Source organism: Nycticebus coucang, chromosome 12 (assembly GCF_027406575.1).
Source record: "Nycticebus coucang isolate mNycCou1 chromosome 12, mNycCou1.pri, whole genome shotgun sequence".
In the NCBI taxonomy this organism is placed as follows: domain Eukaryota; kingdom Metazoa; phylum Chordata; class Mammalia; order Primates; family Lorisidae; genus Nycticebus; species Nycticebus coucang.
Genome location: NC_069791.1, coordinates 71,493,596 through 71,510,758, shown reverse-complemented (window position 1 = coordinate 71,510,758; position 17,163 = coordinate 71,493,596). Strand labels below are relative to the sequence as shown.

The window sequence follows — 17,163 nt, the reverse complement described above, 5'->3', positions numbered from 1 at the left end:
ACAACTACAACCAAAAAATAGCTGGGCATTCTGGCAGGTGCCTGTAATCTCAGCTACTAGGGAAGCTAAAGCAAGAGAATGGGCTTAAGCCCAAGAGTTTGAAGTTGCGTGAGCTATGATGCCACAGCACTCTACCCAGGGCCACAGCTTGAGACTCTGTCTCAAAAAAAAAAAAAAAAAAGAAGATTACTCTGAAATATGGCTCTACTAGATCTTGACCTTGGAGAAGGTGACTGTTCCTTCCCCATCTAATTTTTGAGAGTTACGTGAATGTTCTGGCCTTGGCTGATGGTTTCTCAATGACTGTACTCTTTCCTTAGGCAAGAAATGAGTGGTTCCATGTCTTAAAAACCAAAATCAAAGATAGTAAATAAATGAGGGGGGAGGAAACTTGAATGTTAAGAACAGATTACATATTTTTGATATCACTTCTCTAAACTACTTTATCAGTTAAATGTATTTGTTATGGGCCATTCTTACTGAAGTTAAAAGCCAGTGGAAATGCTGTGTGTGCCAACTACTCCCACTTCAAAAGGAAAAGTTCTTAGTGCTTTGATGTGAGCAACACATCATTTATCTTTACGCACTGTACAATTCATTCCTATCTTGGCTTTTTGATAGGCTATAATAGGCTTTTAAAATATGCATCTTTCTCTAAATCCTCAGAGTAGATTTATTCTATCAGGCATAATAATAGATTTTAGACATTCAAAGTGTGAGAAATAAAAATCACCCATCTCTTTTACATTTACAGTGTTGCTGAAGTTTTGTGATAAGTGCTTTATTCATAAAAAACATTCTCATTTCTTCTGTGTGACTTTAAAAAGCCCAGAAAACACCTAGTTAACCATATCATTTAATTAAATATTTTGGTCAGAGGAATAAAATACTAAATTTTATCAGAGTAAATGATGAACTTTGTTTCTACTCACAGAAACCTATTTCAAGTGCTTTTCAAGAATAGGTTTACTTTGCAAATCCAGCTAACTTGGAATTTATCACCCTTTCTGGATGCAACTTAAAAGCAGGAAGTTGAGCTCTGTGTTTTAAAAAATAGTGACGGTGGCTTTAAGATATCACTCATAAATGAGATGAAGAACACTGTAAATATGATTCTTCTCTATGAGGAAGAGAATAGTGGGAGACAGCAGGTGAGGTCAACTATACACGCCAGCCCAGGAGCACAGACTTCATTCTATTAGCCCTTAAGAGCTGTAAGCCGACCAGGGACAGATCACTCTGGGGAAGGTGTGGAGAGCAGACGTCTGGAGTCAAGGTTGGCATGAAAAGAAAGGTACTAATTCCGTAAGTACTTAGGAGGCAAAATTTGCGTTTGAGGGGACAAGAAGAGACAGGGCTTTTGTTCTCGGTGTGGCTGGCTTCTAACAGACGTCGCAGGAGGTAGCAGGAAATCAGTGACTACAAGTCCCATAGTTCTAGAGGCAGCGTCCCAGAGGGCTGTGCGACGTTTGCTGTGGCTCTGTGCGTCCGTGAAATATGCACAGAGGGGACGTGCTCTTTAACGTTGCTTCATAACCAAATTTCCCATCCATCCCTTTTCTAGGCCTTTCTCTGACTGCTGGCGTCAGGGGCCCAATACCTGGGACTTACATCCTTGGCAAGTCCGGGATGTTACCGTTTGGGTGCCTCGTGACCGTAAGTGGCGTGCGCCTGGCACCTTTTGGGAAATGTAGTTTGGTTTGCCGGTGGACAGGACGCAGGGCCCGGGGCACGTGGACGGCCTGATTCTGAAGCCGCAGGGGTGGGAGTGGTCCTGTGTGTGATAAAGAGCTGGCCGGAGCCATCGACCGTCGCAGAGCCGAAGAACCTGCATATTTCTAGCCTGGCCCTTCTCAGTGGCAACCGCGCCGCTGGTAACTCTTGAGAACTGTAGTTGGAAGGGATCCAGGCCCCCGCCCAGAAAATCCAGTGGCTGCTGTTAGCGTTCGCCACCGGCCACTGCAGGCGCAGCGGTCAGAGCGAGCGCGGGGACCCCATCCTCGCTCGCCCTTGAAGGGTGAGGATTTCTTGGCATCCTAGGAGAGCCCCTCCTGCATTACCTCCGTCTCTAAGCTGGGCTGGATGCGTGGGGGTCCCGGCCCCAGAGAGGTGCTCCGCCTCTGCGCCTTCACGGACCCGAGCCTACAGGCCTGGGAGTCCACCTCCCTCTGCTGGTCTCAGCTCCCTGGGAATGTGTTGGGCTGGAGTTTGATGTAGTCGCAGAGTGGATCCTGGTGATCAAGGGTGGGTCCACAGAGTGGGTCAGAGCAGAGACTATGTACCATCTGGCTCCGTCCTCCTCTGTTAGAAAAGAGGGATCTGCATGGCCCTGCCAACTCTTTGGTGTTGGCTCAATGAAACAGACTTCCAATTTTTGGCCTATTGAACACGTCAAAGGAATATACATTTCTGTTGTTTTAAACATCAACCACAACACACACACATGAAAAAGAAATAAATAAAAAAGGGATCCGAGGTCAGCGAATCACTGACCGCAAATAGAGGGTTCCCACCATAACTGCTTGCCTTTTTATTTCTAGCACAAAGCACAATGCTAGCACAGAACAGGTGGTCAAACGTTTAAGTGTCATTTCATTTTTTTTTTTTTTTGAGACAGAGCTCAAGCTGTCACCCTAGTAGAATGCAATGGCATCACAGCTCACAGCAACCTCCAACTCCTGGGCTCAAGCGATTCTCCTGCCTCTGCCTCCCAAGTAGCTGGGGGTCAACAGGCGCCCGCCACAATGCCCAGCTATTTTTTGGTTGCAGCCATCATTGTTTTGCAGGCTGGCTGGATTCCAACCACCAGCTCAGGTGTATGTGGCTGGTGCCTTAGCCACTTGAGCCACAGGTGCCGAGCCGTGTCATTTCATTCTAAGGACACACAGCTGAAGTACTTCAAATAAATTACAAGATTTTTTTTTTTTTTTGTAGAGACAGAGTTTCACTTTATTGCCCTCGGTAGAGTGCCGTGGCGTCACACAGCTCACAGCAACCTCCAACTCCTGGGCTTAGGCGGTTCTCCTGCCTCAGCCTCCCGAGTAGCTGGGACTACAGGCGCCCGCCACAACGCCCAGCTATATTTTTGTTGCAATTTGGCCGGGGCTGGGTTTGAACCCGCCACCCTTGGCATATGGGGCCGGCACCCTGCTCACTGAGCCACAGGCGCCGCCCAAATTACAAGATTTTAAAACAAAATTTTAAAAAAGGAAAATGGACCTGTAGATGAAAAGACTTACTAGCCAAGTGCAACCTCGTAGGCCTTAAATTAGGATCATTATTCTAACAGCCAGCTGTGAAATTTTTTTTAAATCAGAGATATGTGAACATTGATTAATGATATTAAGGAATTATTGTTTAAAATTTTTAGTTGTGATGATAATGCTTTGGGAGTTATGCTTTAAAAAAGAAAAAGAGCCTTAGGGACAATGCTACAGATTTTATGAATAAAATATCTGAGATTTGCTTCAGAAATAGCCAGTGTGGCAGGACAGAAAGGAGCATGGAAAGAAAAATGGCCAGGTGTTGATAATTGTTGGAGCTGGCCGTGGTACATGGAGATCACTAAACCATTCTCTCTACTATGATATATGTTCTCATTTTTAAAATGTAATGAGTAATTTACAGATGAGCCCTGTACTTAACAACAAAAACATTAAAAATATTATATATATATATATATTTATATTTGAGTTTGTTTTTTAGAGACAGAGTCTCACTTTGTTGCCTTTGGTAGAGTGCTATGCCATCACAGCTCACAGCAACCTCCAGCTCTTGGGCTTAGGCTATTCTCTTGCCTCAGCCTCCCGAGTACCTGGGACTACAGGCACCCGCCACAATGCCCAGCTATTTTTTTGTTGCGGTTTGGCCAGGGCCAGGTTCGAACCCGCCACTCTCAGTATATGGGGCCTGTGTCCCACTCACTGAGCCACAGGCGCTGCCCAAAAATATTTTATTTACAAAAGAAAATTTAAAGTGTAATTTTAATCCTTATCTGCTAAAGATAATTACTGAGTTATTTATTAGGGAAAAAAGTTATAATGTAGGTTAAACTATTCCACCAGGGCTGCGTGTGGCAACTCACACCTGTAATACTAGCACTCTGGGAGGCTGAGGGGAGTGGCCTTTTTTTTTGAGACAGTCTCAAACTACTGCTCTGGGTAGAGTGCTGTGGTGTCACAGCTCACAGCAACCTCAAACTCTTGGGCTTAAGTGATTCTCTTGCCTCAGTCTCCCACGTAGCTGGGACTACAGGCACCCTCCACAATGTCAGGCTACTTTTTTGTTGTAATTGTCATTGTTTTAGCTGGCCTGAGCCAGGTTTGAACCTGCCAGCCTCGGTGTATGTGGCCGGCGCTCTATCCACTGAGCTACGGGTACTGCCAAGGAGGCGGGGGTGGCTCTTTTGAGCTTAGAAGTTCGAGACCAGCCTAAGCAAGAGTGAGACTGTCTCTAAAAATAGCCAAGCATGTCAGGGACAACTGTAGTCCCAGCTACTTGGGAGGCTGAGGCAAGAAGATGGCTTGAGCCCAAGAGTTTGAGGTTGCAGTGAGCTATGACACCATGGCACTCTATCTAGGGCAATAAAGTCAGACCCTGTCTCAAAACAAAAAAGACATCTATATGAAATATGAATAATTTAGGCTTGGCGTCCATACCACAGTGTTTATGGTGCAGGCCACATGCACTGAGGCTGGTGGGTTGGAACCCAGCCCCGGCCAGCTAAACAACAATGACAACTGGAACAAAAAAATAGCTAGGCGTTGTGGCGGGCTGAGGCAAGAGAATAGCTTAAGCCCAAGAGTTTGAGGTTGCTGTGAGCTGTGACACCACAGCGCTCTACCAAAGGTGACATAATGAGACTCTGTCTCAAAAATGTATATATATGGGCGGCGCCTGTGTCTCAGTCGGTAAGGCGCCGGCTCCATATACTGAGGGTGGTGGGTTCAAACCCAGCCCCAGCCAAACTGCAACCAAAAAATAGCTGGGCGTTGTGGCAGGCGCCTGTAGTCCCAGCTACTCGGGAGGCTGAGGCAAGAGTATCGCTTAAGCCCAGGAGTTGGAGGTTGCTGTGAGCTGTGTGAGGCCACGGCACTCTACCGAGGGCCATAAAGTGAGACTCTGTCTCTACAAAAAAAAAAAAAATGTATATATATGAATAATTTAAAATAGGAATTTTTAAAAATTTTAAATAAAATATTCCACCAAAGGAAAAAGTGTGGGGTGCAGAGGAAATACAAATGATAGAAAATGAATTGTTATTGAAGGTGGGTGGTATGTATGTGAGAGTTCATTGTACTAATTTATTCTCTCTAATGGTATTGAAGATTTCCATAAACAAGGGTTCTTTTTAATTTTAGCAAATGTATGTCTTTCAGGAAGTTTCTGAAAAATAAAGGGTCTCATGAGGAGTTTACCCGAAATTTAACCCTTCCATGCCTCAAGTGGGCCTACTTGGGGACTTTTTTACTCAAAAGTGGCCACAGCGATGAGAAGGGCTATGTCTTGGCCCCTGAAGTCCCTCAAAAGCAAGACAGAATTCTGATGGTGAAGATGGATGAAGAGGACTATTTGTGTGAGAGCGACCTGCTGCCCAGGAATCTTCTACCCAGCTGGGAGCTGGCCCAGGTTGGTACTTCAGACGGTTCTGATGATTCCAAATGTTCCTAGGAGGTTTGGTCTGTCCCAGTGGCTGAGGCTGGACAGGCATGGCCAGGAGCCCACTGGGGAGCTGCTGGTGCTGAGGCATTTCTGACCATCCTGCTGGAAACACCACCCAGATGGAAGGAGGTGGAATCTGTGTTGCAGGGTGGGAAAGAGAACTCAATGAAGGACAGCAGGTAGGAGAAGAGAAAACCAATTTGTGAAAACAGGCTAGACCCTCCAAAGGAAAATTAACTGCTGTTTTACCTTTGGATAATTTCCTAGTTTTTTGTTTGTTTTTTTTTCTGGTTTTTGTTCTTATCTGGATATGCCTCCTTAAATCATTATTTAAACCAGTCAATTTTTAAATTATTCTCTACAGAAACAAAAATACATATTCTCCTTTCCTAATACAGAATGAAGGGCAGGTTTCATATGTCTTGCTGAGCTCCTCACTCCTGAAGCTCCTTATCCAGTATTTTCTTGGTACTTTTAGAGAAGTAAGGGCTTTGAGGCTGTAACTTTTATTTTTTTTTTAAGATAGAGTCTCAAACTGTTGTCCTGGGTAAAGTGCTATGGTGTCATAGCTCACAGCAATCTCCAACCTCCAACTTGGGCTCAAGTTGCCTTAGGTTCTTTTTTTTTTTAATTTTTTTTAGACAGAGTCTCAAGCTGTCACCCTGGGTAGAGTGTTGTGGCGTCATAGCTCACAGCAACCTCCAGCTCAGGCTCAAGCAACCCTCTTGCCTCAGTTTTTCTATTTTTAGTAGAGATGGGGTCTCACTTTTGCTCAGGCTGGTCTGGAACTCATGAGCTCATACAATCTACCCACGTTGGCCTTCCAGAGTGCTAGGATTACAGGCGTGAGCCACCGTGGCCAGCCTGAAGGCCATAATTTCTATATACCTTCTTGCTAAAAGATGCTGTCAAAGGACCCTGAGGTTTGTAATCTTAACACCACGTTCTTAGCAAATTTACTATCTCTGAAGACACAAGTCCAAAGTTTAAAAAAATTCTCAGCCTCAGCAGACATCTTGGCCTCAACCTTATGAGAGACCTGAGCTAAAAGCACCCAGCTCAGCTGCTCCCAAATTCCCAACCCTCAGAATCTTTGTGAGATAATACATGTTTGTTGCTTTAAGCCACTAAGTTTTGGGATAATTTGTTACATTGCAATAGAAACTAATACAAATTGTCTAACAAAGAATTTGGGTATGGATTCCAGATTTTAGAAGCTGAGAAAGGTAGTTTGGATTCAGAAATGATGGAATTTGGGGGTTGTTTTAATGGCTTTTGAGAACAACTAAACAGAATATTTGAAATTAATTCTGATATTTAGGGAAAAATTCAGGTATATGGTTATTATATCAATAGATCCAAATTACATTTACCTTAACATAAGTCAAAGGTACTTAGTTTCCTTTTATTTTTTTGTCAGTAGATTTAGTGGGTGCAAGTGACTTTTGTTGCATAGATGAATTGAATAAGCTGAAGTCAGGGCTTTCTGTGTACCCTTCACTAGAATAGTATATATTGTACCCAATAGGTAGGTTTTTACCCCTCACCTCCCTTCTACTCTCCCCCTTCTTACTTTTCAATGTCCATGTTGCTGCTTTTTGCATATATGTATACACACACACACATACTTACAGCATATGTCCCTTGTTTAACTTCCGCTTATAAGTGAAAATGTGCAGTGTTTGTTTTTCTATTCCTGAGATAGTTTATTTAGGATTCTCCAGTTCCATCCAAGTTGCTGCAAAAGATATTATTTCAATACTTTTATGGCTGCACAGTACTCCATGGTGTGTGTATACACCCCCACCGCTTTTTCTGTATCTACTCATCAGTTGATACTCACTTAGGTTGATTTCTTATTGTTGGACTTGTGAATTGTGCTGAGATGAACCTTCAGGTGCAGGTGTCATTTTTATAAAATGACTTTTCTGTGGGTAGATACCCAGTAGTGAAATTGCTAGATTGAATAGTAAGTCTACTTTTAGTTATTTGAAGAATTTCCATACAGTTTTCCACAGAGCTGATACTGGTTTACATTCCTACCAACAGTGTACAAACATTTCCTTTTTACTACATCTCAACCAACATTATTGTTGTTTGACTTTTTGATAATGGCTGTTCTGACTGGGATAAGGCAGCCTCTCCTTGTGGTCTTAATTTGCATTTCCCTGATGATTAGTGATGTTGGACTTTTTTTTTTCATGTGTTTGTTGGCCATTTGTCTGTGTTCTTTTGAAAAAAAAAATGTTCATGTCTTTCATCCACTTTTTTGATGGAGTTATTTGTGTTTTCTTGATGATTTTTTTGAGTTCTTGGTAGATTCTGGATATTAGCCCTTTGTCAGATATGTAGTGAGTGAATATTTACTTCCATTCTGTAGGTTGTTTGTTTACTCTGTTGGTAAAAGCTACTTAGTTTTTTTGTTTTTGGATGCCTCAATCACACTCCATGGTGTGTTCTTACATTGCCCAATGATGACATCCAGCACAAAGGCCTTGAAGCTACTTAGTTTTTTTTTTTTTTGTAGAGACGGAGTCTCACTGTACTGCCCTCAGGTAGAGTGCCGTGGCATCACACGGCTCACAGCAACCTCTAACTCTTGGGCTTACGCGATTCTCTTGCCTCAGCCTCCCAAGCAGCTGGGACTACAGGCTACTTAGTTTTTAAAACTAACTTTTTATTAACAGTTGAATCAAAATTTAATTTAGATTATCTCTGGGAAATAGAGATATTTTTGTTTGTTTTGTTTTAGACGGAGTCTCACTCTGTTGTCCTAGGTAGAGTAAAGTGATGTCATCTTAGCTCACAGCAACCTCAAACTCATAGGCTTGAGTAATCCTCCTGCCTTGGCCTCCTGAGTAGCCGGGACTATAGGCATCTGCCACCATACCTGGAACATTTTTTTATTTTTCATAGATACAGGGTCTCGCTCTTGCTCAGGCTGATCTCGAACTCCGGAACTCAAGCAATCCACCTGCCTCGGCCTCCCAGAGTGCTAGGATTACAGAAGTGAGCCACTGCATCTGGCCAAAAATAGGGTATAGAAGGATTTCCCCCTTTGTACATTTAACTATTTTTGCAATGAATAGACATTGCTCTGTAATCAGAAAATAATTTTTAAAGAAATACATTGGGGGGAAAAGAAATCTAACAAGAAATTTTCTAAAGTGAAGAAAACACTAATCTCCTTTATTCCCTGTCAGGCTCCCATGTTCTTCATTGGCTCCAGAACAAGGAATTTTCTGGGGCAGATGGCACCTCCACACTGAACACAGGAATCATCACAAATCAGCAGCTTCAGGCAGTTGGAGACCCAGTTCAAATGTGAAATCTTGGGAGCCCCACCCCTCCAAACCAGTGGTAAGAGGCAGGAACCCTCATAGGCTTTATTTCTTTTTTTCTGGGTGAAAAGCTGGGCAGAACATCATGGCTTACAGGTCTATGCTAGAGCCGAGTGTCATCAGCAAACTAGCATGGGAGCTCTCAAGTCCAGAGTACAGAGAAATACACTGAGGAGAATGTGGCCCTTTTCTCGGTTGGCCAGAGCTGTCTTAGCCACAGCTGAGGTATTTCATTCCCTGAGTGTGCCCTGTGCACAATATTTGCTCTTTTGAATTGTAATGTGGTAGCTTCTTAGCCCAACTGCACTTCATAGCTGGTTCATGATGACCTTTATTTATTTATTTATTTTTGTGATGATGACCTTTATTGACAGTTACATCATGTCTTCATCTTTCCTTCATAAAGCCTGTCCACAGCATTTGAAGGGAACCCTGTGAAAGACCAAGTCTGCCCCCATGTGGAAGGTACTGAGGGGGTCCTACTCCAGGGAGAAGCAGGTTGGAACATCAAGGAAAGGAACCCAAGGAGGTGTCAACTCCTATCCCAGATCCCACTGGAGATCCCACTCCTATCTTCAGCTGGCAGCAGGAGGGACAGGCCATGCTTCTATCTCTCCTTCAAGAGGAGTTTTCACCTCGCTGTTTCTGTTTCCTATAAATTGTCAGAGCTGGGTACATACATTCCTTTATAACTGAACTATAAATATTCATTGCAAAGCCAAATGAAAACACCACGGAGTTGCTGTTTTAGATTAGAAGGCCCACAGATGGGGCTCAAGGAACCAAGAGTTGATTCCATAGGTTTGGACATGCCCATGGCAACCTGCATCAGCTCTTCAGGTGACTGAAGAGCTACCACACTGAAATAACTGACATATTGGACAACTTCTAACATCTCCTATCACCATTGGTATCCATGTGGCCTAGAAATAGGGGGAGGCCAGAGGCAGAATGACACTCATTTGGTACCCGCCAGAGCAGAGGGATGGGTTATTAAAGTATTGAAATGCTTCTGCTTTGTGCCTAGTGCCCTGTTAGCCACATCGGCCACAGGACAGCAAAAGGATGCAGGTCTTGGCTCCACTGATACTAGCTGTGCAGTCTTGATTCTTGGACAAGACCTTTAACTTCTCTGACCCCCCTACCCCCACCCAGCTTCCTTTTCTGCTTCCACCTGTATAGTTGCCTCAGGTCTCAATCCACTGCTGCCTGGAGGGGTGCTTGTGAGCTTTGTAGCTACCTGCCTGCCTTCCTCCCCATCTTGAAGGGAGATGCCCCAGGACTTGACTCTAGCCAGAGGTCACTAGCTTTCCACTGCTGACCACACCCTCCTTCTGCAAGACCCAGAGAGTTTGTGTCATCCTTGTAGACTCTCCCATGCTTCCCGCATCACCCTATACCCTGCTTAAATCCCCTGCTTATTCTTTATCCCCTTGCCAGGTGTCTTGAGGGTTCCTTGTATTTAGAAAATACAAATATGCCTAAAAAGTAAATGAAAGTAACTCATAATCTGATTGTATATTTAGTATTTAACCTGCTTAAAAAAGAAAAAAGTCTGATCACCCTTGTTTTTTATTATTACATGCCATAATTTGTTTAATTGATTCCTATGGTAGGCACAGGTTGGCCTTTTTTTGGACAGGAAAAAGATCATATTTGGATTTTCTGTGTATAATTTCAGATGATGACATTATGGTTGAGAACAAGAAGTCCACCTCCAATCAGGAACTTTCTGAAAGATGATGATCCCATGAGTGACCTCAAGCAGACCCCTCTAAGGGAAGCTCTGCTGGCATCAGGGCTGAGAAACACCTTAGAATGTTCCAGTACCTTCCATCAGCACCAGAGGGCCTCTCTGAGAAGCTGAGCAGCTCCCATTCCCAACAGAAGAATTTTGAGCAGGAGAGAGGAGAGAAGAACCATGAAGGAGATAACAGTGACCCGACCTACAGGCCAGGTAAGCCTTTTGTTCCATGTTGGAAACATACAAGCAGAAGATCCCATGGGTGTGACAGGAGTGACCACAGTTTCTAAGCAGACCCAGCTGTTATACAGCATCGGAGAGTCCACACAGGAGAGAACACTCCCGACCCTGGAGCATGAGGGGCCTTGATTCTGCCAGACGGGTTGGATGTCACAGAGCAGGGGAGCTTCACATGGAAAGCAGCCCAGTAAGAGGGAGTGGGCAGATCAGTGAGGCCATCAGTGCCCATGGATTGTGGGGAGGCCTTGCACTGGGATGAGTGCCTGAGCTATCAGAAAATCCATACCTGGGGGTTCAACACCTATAGCTCAAGCGGCTAAGGCACCAGCCACATATACCAGAGCTGGCAGGTTCAAATCCAGCCCAGGCCCACCAAACAACAATGACAACTACAACCAAAAAATAGCCAGGTGTTGTGGCAGGCGCCTATAGTCCCAGCTACTTGGGAGGCTGAGGCAAGAGAATTGCTTAAGCCTAGGAGTTTGAGGTTGCTGTGAGCTGTGAGGCCATGGCACTCTACCCAGGGTAACAGCTTGAGCCTCTATCTCAAAAAAAAAAGAAAGAAAAGAAAAGAAAATCCACACCTGGGAGTGACCCCAAAAGGTAATACATATGTAGGAGTTCCGTGTTCATTCCCTGAAATATCTTGTTTGGAGCCTGCACTGAAAATTCTAGGCTGGGCCGTGGCTTATCACCAGCCACTTGGTCCTCATATCAGCCACCTTAGTCCTCTCTTGGGCCACTTCTGCTCTTTTTTATTTTTCTTTTTCCACAAATCAAGGTTGTTCCTTTATTTTGAACAAGTAAGTGGCATAAACAACTCAGAGTGTCCCTCTCCATGAGAGCTCTTCCTTCACACCATTCCCCACTCCAGGGTATAATTTTGGAAGAGAAGAGTGTCTTCTCTCAGGCTAGCTGTGTTAGCTACTATGACACCTTTGTTTAAGGCAAGTGTGGTGTCACATCCAGAATGGGCATCTGAGGAGTTGCCTGTTTCGGGATACAATTTTCTTTTCTTTTTCTTTCTTTCTTTTCTTTTTTGAGACAGAGTTTCAGGCTGTTGCCCGGGTAGAATGCCGGGGCATCACAGCTCGCAGCAACCTCCAGCTCCTAGGCTTAAGCGATTCTCTTGCCTCGGCCTCCCAGGTAGCTGGGACTACAGGTGCCTGCCACAATGCCCAGCTATTCTTTTTTGTTGTAGTTGTCATTGTTGTTTTAGCTGGCCCAGGCTCGATTCGAACCCGCCAGCCTCCGTGTATGTGGCCGGCACCCTACTGTCTGAGCTACAGGCACAGCCATGGGATACAATTTTCCTGTGTGTTTGAGATGAATGCTGTGCTAACACTGAACTATTGAACTGCTAGTCTTGATTGAATAAGAAAAAATAAAAGTGACTTGTTTACATGTCCAAGTTGCTCCCATGTATAAACCAGTTTTAGAGTTCTTTTCATTAAAAAAAAATTCTGGCCTGGCTTACTATACCCTCAATGAATCCCCAACAATAAGAAAAAAAATATTCTGGGCTAAAGCAGCTACGGTGCCAGCCACATACACCAGAGCTGGCAGGTTCGAATCCAGCCCAGGCCTGCCAAATAACAATGACAACTGCAACCAAAGAATAGCTGGGCGTTGTGGCAGGCGCCTGTAGTCCCAGCTACTTGGGAGGCTGAGACAAGAGAATCACTTAAGGCCCCGGAGTTGGAGGTTGCTGTGAGCTGTGACTCCAGGGCACAGCCACAGATCGAGACTCTGTCTCAAAAAAAAAAAATCTGATCAAAAATCTTGCAAAAGAAAGATAATACAGCCTTGAGTCTACCATATAAAAGTAAAAAGAAAATTATTTCTTTTCTGCTCAGGTATAGTGTTTAGAATCTTCACAAGGCACAGTTTAGTTCCCAAGGTGCGCTCTATGCTGTCTGTGCCACTGGGCATCAAAATGGTCAGCGGGACCGTTGTATGCTGCCCACACCAGTTCTCCCACAAACAGCCGTATGGCCTTCACTGTTTGTTCCTTTCTCACATTTTTTGGCACCCTCTGTGTATATATACATTTTCCCCATTAATCAGAGTTCTCTAAAAAGATGTGGGAATCTCCCCGGGTGTAGTTTTCAGGCGGAGAACCTAAAAAAGGTAGAAGTGGTATCGGGCGCTCCCCGCCCCCCATCGGCTCCGCAGCAGCAATGCCACTGTCGGCCACAGGAGGGGGGTGTTTGCTCACTAATGTCGGCCCCAAACCAGCTGGAAGCTGCATCCCAACGAAGTCGGCCCTGGCTTATGGCTAAATCTCCTCTCTGCACTCTGGAAAACCTTGGTTCATGAGGCAGAAAAAAAAAACAAAAAACCCCACAGAACTCATGTGCCCACTCTTTACTACATCTGCCCGAATTTGATGAATTTTTGGCTAGATCTCCATGTCACAACCTTGTGGTACTCAGGCCATTTCCCCCAAATTAACACTCTTCACTGGTTACCCATCATTTCCCAGGCCCAAGATTGAACTCCTCATTAGGCCTGTTGGGCCCTGAACACCCTAAGCCCTCTTCCCACCTCCTCCCCTGCGACCCTCCACCTCAGCAACTCAATTTTCAGACAACATGGGCTCTTGTCAGCTGTGATCAACCCTGCTCTGTCAGCAGCAGACCTTCCTGCATGCTTTTCTGGAAAGATTTTCCCAGCATTTCACAAGGTTTGCAGAAGTCTTGTTCAACTCCAAGAGTCTGGGTTATGTAATTCTTCATGGGGCCCAGAAATTCCCTTTTCAAAACACTTAGCACACTGGCCAGGTGCAGTGGCTCACACCTATAATCCTAGCACTCTGGGAGGTCAAGGTGGGTAGATCATGTGAGCTCAAGAGTTTGAGACCAGCCTTTGCAAAAGTGAGATCCTGTCTCTACTAAAAATAGAAAAATTAGCCGGATGTTGTGGTGGGTGCCTTAGTCCTAGCTACTCGGGAGGCTCAGACAAGGGGATTGCTTGAGCCTAAGAGTTTGAGGTTGCTGTGAGCTAGGACTCCACAGCACTCTACCCAGGACACAGAGTGAGACTCTGTCTCAAAAAAACAAACAAAAAAACCACTTAGCATACTGGATTGGAATGGAAGTTCCGTGAGGTGAAGACCATGTCAGCCTTGTTCACTCATGTTCCCAACACCTCAGCACAGTGCCCAGCATTTCACAGGGCTCAGTAAAGATGTACTAAATGGGTGAGTGAATGAATGAATGAATGAATGAGTGTGCCTTTTCTTGTTCCTTGAGGTAGACCTACAGGCCAGTGCATTTCTTTCATTCTCGTCCTTCTCAGGTCACCAGGTGCTTCTCATGGTCTCCTGCATCTTTGGAAACACATTCCAAGGAATAGGGCTGCTGAAGGATCAGGTCTCTCCCTTGTGGTAGGAAGAAATGGGATTTGGGATGAGACAGACCAGGCTTCCAGTACTGGCTCAGTACCAACTAGCCAGGCATGAACCTTATGTTCTGTTTTCAAAGGGAGGATGATGGTGCTGGGCTTGCACGTTGCTGTGAGAAAGCACATGGCAGTCTGTCACATGGGGCAGTCATTAGCTCAGTTCTTCCCCACCATCCCAGCACTCCCGCCTAAGCCCTCTCTGGAACACTGAGACACAGACACCCCTGTAATCTCAAGGTTGCTACTGCTAGTTCCCTGATCCCCCTCTGTCCTTCCCAAGTTTGCCCAAGCCACTTGTTGCTGACACCTCCTCCTTCCCTGTCCTGTATCCCCAGCACAAAGCGTGGTGTCAGGCAGAGCAGAGTAGCTGTTCCAAAGACTTTTTTTTTTTTTCAGAGACAGTCTTACTTTGTAGCCCTCGGTAGAGTGCCGTGGTGTCACACAGCTCAGCAACCTCCAGCTCTGGGGCTTAGGCAATTCTTTTGCCTCAGCCTCCCAAGTAGCTGGGACTACAGGCACCTGCCACAGTGCCCAGCTATTTTTTGTTGCAGTTTGGCCAGAGCTGGGTTTGAACCCACTATCCTCGGTATATGGGGCCAATGCCCTACTCACTGAGCCACAGGTGCCACCCTGTTCCAAAGACATTTGTGACACGAATGAAGGAATGAATAAATCAGCCACAGCACCATCCCCTGGAGCATGTTTGCTAGTAGTCACCAGCCTCTTGATGGACAGGTGGCTTCCTGACCATTGCAAAGCACACGTAGGGACACAGATACCAGGACACTCTCAAAAGGCCAGGACCAGGGACAGAAAAAGTGATTCTAGACTTTATGCAGAACAAAGAGGAAGGGAGCAGGAAGATGAACAAAATGTGTAGCTCCCTGGGGTAAGGAAGCTTTGAGAAACGCATCTATCACACAGCATTAGGTGTCCCTGCAAGTGAACCCCAAAGATCACATGAGCCTGGTGGCACGTCATCTGAGCAAGCTCTCTCCCAAAGAGCGTCTGCATTTCCTTACAGCCATTACCAGTGCCGAAAGCACAAATTCCAACAAAACTTGTTTCTAAATTCATCTCTTTCATTATGTTTTTCTCTTATGGAAACATTTTATGTCACATGTACAATAAGGCCTCTTTGACAATCCTCCTCCAGCCCCCCTGTGGTCTCCTGTGCTTCGTGAGATCAGATCACCCCCAGAGCTTCGTCATCTGTGGCAAGCACCCGCCCTCTCTCCAGTCGGAACATTCAGCTGATGAATAAGGGCTGATTTCTCCTCAAATGATCACCACCCCAATCCGTTACATTCAAAACATCTTACTCAGAATAGTTGATCTGATGAGGGGTGAGGTTGTGCCTTCTGAGAACATCAGTCCATTCACTGGGGATGTGCATTCTCTCCTGCGTGATGCTTTCAAGCGTGAGCTCTGACGTAGGCTCCACTCTATTCTGCGCTGCATCCACCCCTGCGATTTTCTCATCTCTAATAACTGCTCACTTCCATCTGAGGATTTTCTTCCATTGCTGCCATTCATAGGGAGTCTCTCTAGTATGAATTATGAAATGAATGGAAATTTTCCTCATTCATATTATTCAAAGCTTTCCTCTGCTCTGTGAATTTGATATTCTGCCAGAATCCTATCCAAATGTTTGGCCATGTGTATCATTCCAGTAGAGCAGGATTGGGCTTAGATTTGTCTGTTTCCCCAAAGTGATGAATATTTTCTTCATCAAAACTTCTCTCCAAATCCTGGCCTCTGAGGAGCAGCTGTCTCTCCAAGTCAGTCCCCACCACTGCACTTTGGCAGGAGGGCTGAGCATTTGTGTTAAAAATGTGTCCTTGGCTGGGCGACGCCTGTGGCTCAAGGAGTAGGGCGCCGGTCCCATATGCTGGAGGTGGCGGGTTCAAACCCAGCCCTGGCCAAAAATAAAAAAAAAAAAAAAAAAAAAAAAAATGTGTCCTTGGCCCTGGCCTCATGCTATGATGACATTGTAGGAAATGAGAGTGTCATCGGCCCCCATTTCTGAGAAACAAATTTCTGGAGTGTTCACAGACACCCTGTTCCCTGCCTTTTCCTCTTGCTGATTACAGCAGCAAGAAAAAGAGAGCACTGGAGGAGCCCTTCAGTTCACAGGGCAGCGATGAGCTAGCACTTTCCTGGGTATCCATGGTCTTTGCTCATGTTGCGCTACCCTCCCCACCACTCCAAATTCTGCCCATTGTCTAAGCCTGGCCCAAGTCCACCTCTTCCCTGAAGCCTTCCTAGGAACCCGCGAGCCTTGCGGTTCAGCTCCCTGTACTTCTCTGAGAACTCACTGCCTGTGAAACACATTTAACACTGGCGGGCTTCGTCATCTTTTTATGCCTTTATCTTCTCAGACGGACTTAAAGCTTTTTGAGGAAGAACCACATCTGTCCTTTGGATTCTCCGTGGCACCTTTGAACGCTGAAACACTCAGGAACTCTGGATTGATTCTGACGCTGCAGTCTACGCAGACGGGTTTGTGATTCGGGAATTTGCCTTTCACTGAAGATGAAGCCCATCTTCTCTGGGACAGTTATTGGTCATTGTCTTCAAGGTCATACAGGGAGGATGATCTTGTACGTATTGCCACACCTTCCTCCCCAGCCCCTACCTACTACCTACTGGACAGTGCAGCCAGATTAGCCTTGATGATGGTAAGGTGGCAGATGCTTTGTCCCCTATTCCTCAGCTCTGCCCAACAGGTGTGGCTAGTTGCCATGCATTGCGCTAGGGGCCTAGGAGGGA

General features: G+C 45.3%; 1 long non-coding RNA gene across 1 annotated transcript; it reads left to right on the top strand.

Annotated features, from left to right (window-relative positions):
- Nucleotides 1–5,382: 5,382 nt before the first annotated feature.
- Nucleotides 5,383–9,444, top strand: LOC128560967 (uncharacterized). The gene is made up of 3 exons (XR_008373187.1): nucleotides 5,383–5,628; nucleotides 8,865–9,021; nucleotides 9,409–9,444. It is a non-coding gene; the product is annotated as an uncharacterized LOC128560967 (long non-coding RNA).
- The last annotated feature ends 7,719 nt before the right edge of the window (nucleotides 9,445–17,163 follow it).